Below are 8,161 nucleotides of genomic sequence, written 5' to 3' on the forward strand. Positions count from 1 at the left end.
CTCCTTCTGCTGACGCTGTGTTTGTGGCCGGCTCTGGGGACGGTGGCATTTACAGGCGTGCAGGTTCAGGGGCCTCCCCTTGCGCCTGCCACCCGCCGGGCTTCAGTAGCCTGACCAATGGTCAGCATCGTTGTTGTGTGACCTGCCATCACCGGCTCCCTTGAGGCGGGGAGGGCACCTCTGAAGTAGTGAGCACCCCATCACAGGAAGCATTTAAGCAAAGCATCCAGCTACTGGTGACAGGAGGGCCGGACTAGGCGACCTCCGGCTCTATCCTAGATCCAGTCCGGCGCAGGCATCCCTGTGCCCATTCGGGGGGGTCGAGATGGGCTGTAACAACTTGGCAGAGCGGGCGGGGGTTCCGGCCTCGGGGTGTGGAAGCTGAAGTGGAGGAGGCCACCCCCCAGTGGAGGCAGGAGGGTCCCCCGAGGGGAGGGCGACAGCACCCCTTCCACACGGCTGCAGGGCCCGCCCCCTTGGGAGGCCACGCCCACAGGCACAGAGCAGCCTGGGCACACTGTGACATTTATAAATGTTACATGCAGGGAACAAAAAAAACTGTCCCAAATTAAGCAAAACCCCAGAGAGCGCCCACGTGGGCCCCGAGCAGCCATCCCGGTGGCGGCTGCGGCTCACCAACAGGGGGTTTGGCGTGGCGGCCTGCGTGGCGGCAGCGGTTCCGTCCCTGACTCCACGTGAGTTTGGCGTTTTTTTTTTAAAGCACCTTTATAACAATGGCAGAATGAATATTTATAAGGCAGCGATGAGGGCCCCAGCTAACTGTGGCTGAGGTCTTGCTGGAGCAACACTCCCAGGCTCCCCTTGTCTCAGGGCTCCGGGCTGGGCTCCCAGTGGCGGGACCCCCCGCCCCGCACCCACCCCCATGCCCCCCACCGCTAGCCTTAGCAAGCAGATAGCAACCTGGCGTGAACGGGGCATTAGGGGCTCTGGGGCCCTGCCCGCACCGCTGGGCGATGACCAGGGCTCTGGGCCCCACTGGGCCTGGGGCGTCCAACAGGGCAGCCCCAGAGCCCTGAGGTCTACCTGGGGAGAGAAGAAGTTTGAGGGGCTCCCCAGGGAGGGGAGGGGGCAGGGAACAGGTGCCCCTCAGCCATCACCCCTGTGTTTGCCCAGAGCGGGTGGGAAGGGATGGCGCACAGGGCATGTCCAGGCATTGGACACAAAGAGTCCAGTTAGCCAAATGCGCCGGAGCCTGTGCCCAGGTAAGGTGACGCTTGCCCACCTGGTGGACATTCTGTCCCCACGTCCAACACTATGGAGGGGAAACGTTTTGGGGGCTAAATGGGTTTGCAGGTCAATGGTCTAAATGCCTGTGTTTCTGTCAATTCCCCTCACCCTGTAGGTCAGAAGCCAGCTCCCGTGTCACATGGAGGATGGGAGCTCTGCTTGGCTCAGAAGGAAGAGGGACGTGCGACTTGTGGTCAGAAGGGCTTTCCCGCCAGAGAGCCAGACGGGGCTCTCCAGCCCGGTCTGCTCTGTGTGTCCACACCGGCTCAGGCCCCCCGGAGGTGCGCTGCAGAGTTGGAGGCAGGGTTGCAAACAGTTGCCTCTGCTTGCAAACGCAGCATGAACGATGATCGTGGGCATCTGGGGCCCTTCCCCTTCTCCCCCCGAGCCCTCCTGCGCACGGCCTGTCCCCCAACTCCCTGGCTCTCTCGGCCACCAAGGCCGTGTTTTTCCCACTCTGCGCTGCTCACCAGACTCCTGGGAGAGCAGAGCAGGCCTCTGCCAGGCTTCGCACAGCACTCAGCACTGGCTGCGGTGACTGGGACGACCACGTGATGACCGTGACGGGGCAGGAGCCCCCAGAAAGGGCAGGCAGCCCGGGGGAGTGAGGCCACCAGCTGCCCGGTCCCCCAGCTGCGCTGGGCACCGGAACCCGCCTGCAGAGCTGTGAGCCCTTCTGTTCTACAGACTGTTCTGACGGCTGCAGCTCTGCAGGGGCCGGGAAAGCTCTCTGCTGTGATGAGTTTCCACATTTAAGGCAGGATTCCTTAAAACGCCACCAGAAACGGCCCCCGAACCTCCCCACACCCCGGCCCGGGCTTTATGATCAGGGGCTTCTTTCTCCCTGGAAATACGAGTCTGTTGACTGACCCAGAAAAATACTTCCCCAAGGGGGCCGCTGGACCCAGTGGGGTGAGGGGACCTGGCCACCCCCCTTCCTCGCCTTCCTGCCTCTCATTCCCTGTAGGACCGGCCACGGGCGGAAGTGGGAGTACCAGCCCTGTCCTCAGGGGCGATGTCGAGGTCAGCCGGGTGGTGAGGGTCCCTCTGTGGGCATGTCTGTGTGAGGAGGGGGCGGGGCACCGGAGCTGGGGCTCAGAGCAAACTCCCTGGCTTCAGTTCATTTTCTTCTAAGATGAGTCCGTGTGAGTCCTCCGCATGGGGGAGGCTTCTGCAGGTGGAGAAGCCCTTGTCACACCCTGCACACACGGCGGCGTGGAGAGGGAGGCGGAGGAAGAGACGGGATGGTCTTTGCCCTCAGAGCAGGAGGGTGACCCCTGAGGGCTCGGAGCTCAGCCTGGACCCCCAGCACTCCTCCCCTCCAGTGCCCCTTGCTCTCGGGGCCTTCCTTTACCTCCCCCCGGAGCTCTGGGCTGGTGGGGGCCCATTGCAGGGCAGGTCCAAGGCCACCCTGCTGACCCGAAGCTGCACTAACCCTCACAGGGGCTCCGGTGGTGCACATGGCCAGGTCCCCGACGTATACTGCGTCTCCACGATGGTGAAGCTGCCACCGTTCTGGATGGGACGTCTCTGGAAGCAAACTGCTCTCTGCTGACATCATGGCAATGAAATCTAACTTTCTTTCCGAGCTGTCAGGGAGGTTTTCCCACTGCCATCACGGTTATGTACGCACGTTTGTGTATCTGGGGGTCTGGGCACTGGGGTTTGCCGTATGCCTGTGCGTGCGTGCATGTGTGTGTGCGCGTGCGCCTCTGTATGTGTGTGTACCTGAGGGTCTGGGCACTGGGGTTTGCCGTGTGCCTGTGTGTGCTGGCGGGTGAGGGTATGGGCGAGCAGAGCAGGGGGTGGTCAGCTGAGGCTGGGCTGCTGGGCACTCGACATGCACACTGGCACTGGCCTCAGAAAGGCCCCAAGAAGTCCTGCGGGCGGACGTCTTCTCGACCGGCTGAGTGCAGACACCCCCGAGGTGCTATAGGAGCCCCTCTGTGCCTCCAGGTTTGTGGTCTCGCCATCCAGGCAGGAGAGAAGCTGCGTTCACAGAAGGTGATGCGTTCACAGAAGGTGATGCATTCACAGGTTCCGGGGGTCGGGATGTGGACCTCTTTGGGGAGGGGCATTATTCTGTCCATCCCACAGGGAATATTCCAGCAGCGACGGGACTGGGCAACGTGACACCCTCCCAAAGTCTGTGCCCGTAGCCATCCTTAGCCCAGAGGGGCAGCAGCCGCCTCTACCCCCCTCCTCCCTGCTCCTGCCGCCCCCTCCCCGGCCTGAGTGGAGCCGGGTGTCGGGGTGTTGGGACAGGTTGGAGTCCATCATTCAGGCCCCTAAGAGAGCAGGAGCTCTGCCTTCACAGCCCAGGGGCCATGCCCGGGTCTGGGTGGTCCTGCGTCCAGGCGGTGGGGGTCAGTGGGGAGAGGGGCTGGGGCTGGACCCTGAGCTCACTTATCTTTTTCTGTTGTTTTTTAATCGAGGTGAAACGCACACAACATAAAATTAGCTATTTACAAGCAAACAGTTCCGTGGCATTTCGCACAGTCACAGCGCCGTGCAAGCACCACCCCTCTCTGGTTCCAGGACATTCTCCTCCCCGCGAAGGGGGCCCGGTTCCCATCAGGTGGTTGGTCTCCCCCTCCCTCCGTCTGCTCGGTCTCGGTGGCGTCTCCTGCCCCGGCGGCTCGTGTAATGGGATTGCACGACACACGCCTTCTGCGTCTGGGCCTGTTCGCTCAGCACCGTGTCTCCTAGGTGGATCCACATTGTGGCCAGTGTGGCCGAATCCCTTCACTGCAGTTTGTCCGCCCACTGGCAGCTGGCGTTGGGTTTCCCCATTTGGCTGCCGTGAGCCCTCGTGTGCGAGTTCCTGTTTGGGTCCTTGTTTCATTTGGGGGCACGTACCGAGGAGCAGAATTGCTGGTTGTGATGGTTTGACTTTTTGAGGAGCTGCCAGACGATTCCCCACAGTGGCTGCGCCGTGTTACATTCTCACCAGCAACACCTGACGTTCAAATTTCGCCACATCCTCGCTGATAACAATATCCCTTGTTATGTTCTGGTTTGGGGCTCTTGTTTTTTCCAGCCGTCCCGGTGGTGTGAGGCGGTGTCCCTCTGCGGTCATTGTTCTGGTGACGACGAGCGTCTTCCGTGGACTCGCTGGAGAGACGTCTGACTGCTCAGGTGCTCCGATGGGAAAGCTGGGCTCATCCCAGCAGAGAGAGGCCATTGCAGAGACTGTGTTGGCTGTTGCCGGAGAGCACAAGTGAAACATTAAAATAAAACCCAGGATTTATTTTGTTTTGTTTAAAGACTCAGGATAGAGCAAAGTGAGCGGGAACAGGGTCTCATCAGAGGGGACGGCGCTGACCCGGGACTGATGCTGCGAACGGCTCTGGGTGCCTCCTGGGGTGGTGGGTGCCCAGGCTAGGGTGAAGGGGCTTCCACCCTCTGACTGTGGCTCCCAGGGCACTGGCCCAGCCTTGCCCTTCCCCGCTCCAAATAAGACCCCAGCCTCACCTCCACCCCCAGAGCTGAACGTACATTGACATGGGTCCAGCCATATTCACCCTGCCCCCTACGCGCTGCCCACCGCCCCGGCTGCCCAGTGGCCGAGGCATTGACTGACCCACTGATGAGGTCATCCATCCATCCACCCATCCACCCAGTAGCTCCTCTGGTGGGTGAGACAGTGATCCTGTCTGGGGGCTTCCCCGGCTGGGGCCTCGGCCAGGGGCTCTGTCCACACCGCAGCCTTTTCACCACCCAGGAGGGGCTGTGGCCCCACTTCGCAGACAAGGAAGCTGAGGCTCTGAGGTCAGAGTGGCCTCTCACTGTCCCGTCCCACCCAGGCCCCCGAGGGTCTCTCAGTGAGGCTGGAGCCAGGCTCTGTGGGGCCTCCTGGGCTCTGCACCCCCTCTCTTCCCAGGCTGGCAGATGGGGTGGGATGCACGGGAGGGCTGCCTGCCCAACCCTAACCCCCCGCCCTGTGCCCCCAGGGATGGAGCTTCAGGAAATGCTCTCAGGCAGAAGCCACTTCCCCCAGGGGCAGCTCAGGCTCCATTACTGTCCTCAGCGCTTCCAGGAAATCACTGCTCTCCAGCAGCTGCTCCCGGCTCCCCGACCTCGGCTCAAGGGGTGAGGGGCGAGGGGTCCACTGGGCGAGGAACCCAGAAACCACACCTGCCTCCAGTTACCCGAGCTCCAGGGGCTCCTCACTGGGAGACGGTCCCCCAGGCCGGTCGTGGGGACCCCTCCGAGCCCCGCAAGGGGCTCTGAGCAGGGAGCACCTCCACCCCTCACAGCCACTCGGGTACCTCCTGCCCCGTGGGGGGTGGGCCGGCTCTGGGCAGAGGTCCCTCCCACGAAGCGAAGTCCCTGCCTGCCCTTTCCTTCCCTCCCACCTTCTCAGGAGAGGCACCCTATTCCCCGGGGACCGCTCACCTGACCCCCCCCCCTTTCTCTGTAACCATCTCCCCTGGGTCAGCAAATCTTGCGGACAAACTCTCAAGGTCTGGCCAGGACCTGAGTGCCCCTCCCCGCTGGACCGCAGCATCGCTAAGAAGCGTCACCCCTGGTGGCCTGGGGCTCTGCGGCTCATCCCTGCCCCCGGCAGCATTCCCACCACCTGAGCAGCATTCCCACCTGAGCACCACACCTGTGCCCAGCCCCACCGTAGGTCCGTCCGCCCTCCCGCCTGCCCTCTGTCCTGCCAGCGCCCTCTGCCTGGGTGCTCCCCAGACATTCAGCCGCTGCACCTCAGACGTCCTTTGGGCCCCTCTCCATCCCCGACGGAGGCCTCCCCTGACCTCTGACCTACAAGCCCATCCCTTCCCCAAACTGCTCTCTCTGTGGCCCAGGACCTCCTGCTTCGTTCCCCATCCTCTCTCTCCTACCGCCCAGCACAGTAGCCGCTGCTCACACGTGGCTACTGAAACTAAAATTAATTGAATGACATCAAATCGCAGATCAGGTCTGCAGCCCCGCCAGCCGCCCGTGAGCGCTCGGCAGCCACGTGCAGCGCGGTGGCCCGTGGGGGAAGCAGGCACATCCGGCCACGGTGGAATGTTCCACCGGACACGCGCGGCCAGCCCCACGTGGTCTCGGCGGGCGAGCTGCACATCCTTGCTGGTGAATGAATGAGGGAGGGTTGCCTTATCCATCCTCACGCGGGAAGCGCCGTCACGTCACTCACCGCCTTCCTGAGGACATCCAAAGCTCGGTGCCCAAGGCAGGCGACGCTGGGTCTGTCTTTACTGCCCCAGTGAGGGGGCCGGAGCAGTGGCCGGACCGCAGGACGCTGCCCAGCTCTGCCCCCACTGTGTGACCTCGGGCAAGTCAGCTCCCCCTCTGAGCCCCGCTCCTCCCCAGTAAAGTGGGGACAGCAAGACACCTACCTCTTAGGGGTGCTTTGAAGATAGAGGTAATCCACAGAGAAGCTTCTGGAATAGCTGTAGAAGCTGGCTGTGTGGATAAATGGACAGAGCGCTCTGTCGTCTGGCTTGGTCCTGGGGACCTTGGGGACCCCTGGGACGGTCCACACACACCACCCCTTCTCCGGGGAAGGGAGTCCTGTGCCCCGTCCTGGTCTGGAAGGGCTGGGCTGCCACAGGAGGTGATTATGGAGGTGATTCACGGCAGCATCTGCTCCACACCCTCTCCCTGCCCTCACGGCCTAGAGCGTCACTCACAGGGGTGACCCCCACCTCAGGCCCAGCCAAGGGTCCCTGGACTCCCTGACCCTCCCTGCTCAACCTCTGTGAGCCCCCCTCCCCCGCCCACTGCCTGCCCGGAGAGAGGAGGGGGGTGGGGAGGGGAACAGCGGGCACAGGGGGCATGTGCAGCACAGCTCCGCGGTTGCCCCGCACACTGGCTGCTCTCCCACTGTCAGCTGGAGGACAAGTGGCTTTTGGGTTCCCAGAAATGCACTTGGATGGGGGCAGCTTGCAACCTCCCAGGGTCCACGCCCCGCACCCAGAGTGACCCGAGGGCCGCTTAGAGCTTCCCGGGAGCGCTGGGCCCGCCCCCAGCCCCCCACTCCTCCCAGTCCCGCTCCTGCTCCAGGGCCACCCCCGTGGCACCCCACCCCCCGCCCCTGCTCTCCCGGCCCGGCCCGCATGGCACTGCTGGGATGCGCCAGCTTCCCTTCCCCACCCTGGGCCGCTCTGCGGGGAGAGGCTGGATCCCAGGGGGTGATCCACAAAGAACGTCCCCACCACACCGGGTCCCAGGGCTGGGACCCTGCGCTCAGGGTGAGAGGCACAGACACCCCATGTCCCTGGCTGGGCCATGCCTGCAAGGTGGCACAGGGGCGGAGGGCTGTGAAATGACTGTCCACAACAGCGGGCCTCTCACTGCCCACACTCTGGGCGGCCACTTCGGGCCAGAGATGCTAACTGCCCCCTCCCCCTCCCCACGTGAACCCTGCACCTAGCCTTTGGGGAAGTGGGTCCACCCCGTTATTGCCGTCCCCTGTCCTGGTCCTGGGGGACTCCAGGGAGGCGAGGAGACCTGCCCGGCCCACACATGGCGGGGGACGGTCGGCCTCTGTGTCCTGGCCCCCTGAGGATGGTCCCCGTGGGCTGTGCCGGCACACAGCCATGACATCATGCAGGCGTGAGCCCAGGGGGTGTCCAGGCGTAACCAGCACTCGGACCCACGCGGGGTGTCCCGCTCCCACGTGGCCCCGGCTGCAGGCAGGGTAGAGTGTGGCCAGCTCATCACCTGGCTCTCTGTCCAAGGTGACCTGTCGTCATCACGGGCCTGGCTTGGGAGCCTCTGGAAAACTGGCCGTTCCCTCAACCCCTGATTTGGGCCCCAGTTCCGGGCTAAAGGGCCAAGCGGAGGGGGCAGCGGTGGCGCCCAGCCCGCTGGAGGCCAAGGATGGGGAAGGGGCAGCGGGTCTCGGGAGCCGCCGAGTCGCCCCAGGGCACCCCTAGGAGCGGGCTGTGTGGCCGAG

The 8,161-nt window shown here is 63.7% G+C and overlaps 1 long non-coding RNA gene across 1 annotated transcript; it reads left to right on the forward strand.

Annotated features, from left to right (window-relative positions):
• Positions 1 to 603: 603 nt before the first annotated feature.
• LOC132593496 (uncharacterized) lies at positions 604 to 4,473 on the forward strand. The gene is made up of 4 exons (XR_009559102.1): positions 604 to 695; positions 1,364 to 1,529; positions 2,692 to 2,873; positions 3,205 to 4,473. It is a non-coding gene; the product is annotated as an uncharacterized lncRNA (long non-coding RNA).
• Positions 4,474 to 8,161: the final 3,688 nt, after the last annotated feature.

The sequence above is a fragment of the Globicephala melas genome, chromosome 15 (assembly GCF_963455315.2).
Source record: "Globicephala melas chromosome 15, mGloMel1.2, whole genome shotgun sequence".
NCBI lineage: Eukaryota > Metazoa > Chordata > Mammalia > Artiodactyla > Delphinidae > Globicephala > Globicephala melas.